This window comes from Mus caroli, chromosome 7 (assembly GCF_900094665.2).
Source record: "Mus caroli chromosome 7, CAROLI_EIJ_v1.1, whole genome shotgun sequence".
NCBI classification, from domain to species: Eukaryota; Metazoa; Chordata; class Mammalia; order Rodentia; family Muridae; genus Mus; species Mus caroli.
The window spans coordinates 76280566-76282054 of NC_034576.1; the positions used below are offsets into that span (position 1 = coordinate 76280566).

General features: G+C 44.7%; 1 protein-coding gene across 1 annotated transcript in view; it reads left to right on the forward strand.

Annotated features, from left to right (window-relative positions):
• Positions 1-1489, forward strand: part of Fam174b (family with sequence similarity 174 member B) — a 38747-nt gene that overhangs the window by 28480 nt on the left and 8778 nt on the right. The window lies entirely within an intron of this gene.

Sequence of the window (1489 nt, forward strand, 5' to 3'; positions counted from 1 at the left end):
GAGAGAGAGAGAGAGAGAGAGAGAGAGAGAGAGAGAGAGAGAGAGGTAGGGGGGTGTTTCTCTGTAATCCTGGCTGTCCTGGAGCTTGCTTTGTAGACCAGGATGGCCTTGAACTCAGAGATCCTCCTGCCTCTGCCTCCCAGGTGCTGGGATTTAAGGTGTATGTCACCATACCTGGCACACTTGATTTTATAAAGAACAGCTAGACACTGGATATAGCAATATCAAGTAGCAATATTCAGTTATATCACAAAGTTATATCACATAGCATTATTAGTGATTATATTGGTTTTATCACTAAGCCACTTTGTTTCACATTCGGTATATAGACACAGAATATAGCATGAGAAAATTATGTCATTTCAAAAGGTATTCCCATTTCTATTTCAAAATGTGTGTGTGTGTGCGCGCACGCACGTGCATACATGTGTCAATAGTACATGAGCCTGGAGGTCAGAGGACAGTCTTGTAGAGTTTCTTTTCTCCATATATCTTACATGCGTTTTATGGGTCAAGCTCAGGTCACCAGACTTGCATAGCAAGCTCCTTTACCAGGCTGTCTTGCAGTCCTCACAATTATTTATTTATTATTTGCTTGTTTGTTTGAGGCAGGGTCTCATAACCTGGACTGGCCAGGACTTTCCTGTGTACAAACTCATGGCACCTCCCTTGCCTCTGTCTCTGGAGTGTTGGAACTATACATGTGCACCACCATACTGTGCCTTCGTTATTATTCACAGTAAAAAGAATCTGTGTCCTCCTGCAGGCCTGTGGCATATTATGCAACGCAGAGCCTTATGGAGTGGATCAGTTGTATTACTGATGTGTGTGTGTGTGTATGTGTGTGTGTGTGTATGTGTGTGTGTGTGTATGTATACCATGTATTCCCTCCTTCCACCATGTGGATCCTGAGAATCAAACTCAGTTTGTCAGGGTTGGCAGCCAGTACCTGTACGCACTGAGCCATCATGCCAGCTCCTGTACTCTCTTGATTCAGGGCCACTACAAGAATCTTGTTCATACTAGGTGTGGTTGTTACTATTGATCGTTACCTGGACAGGATCTAGAATCAATCTAGGACACTAATCTCCTATCCAGTCTGTGAGTGAGTTTCTAGGTTGAATTCCAAGAGAAGACCTGTAAGTGTGCTCAGCGTCATCTCGTGGGCAAGGGGTACTGGACTGGAGACAAAGGAGACAGGGAGCTGAGTGACAGCCTTCGCCTCTCTTTGCCTCCTGACTGGGACCGGCTGCCTTATGGGTCCTACTGCTATGCCCAAACTGTGAACCAAAGCAACTCTTTCTTTCTTAGGTCACAGCGACAGTGACCTAACAACCAGGAGGAGGAAAGGTTTCCTTCATTTCACAACACATGGTTCATTATTTAGGGAAGCCAGGGCAGGAACTAAAGCAGAAACCATGGAGGGATGTTGCTTAATGGCTTGCTCCCTATGGTTTGCTTAGCCTGCTTTCTTTTTTTTTTTTTTTTA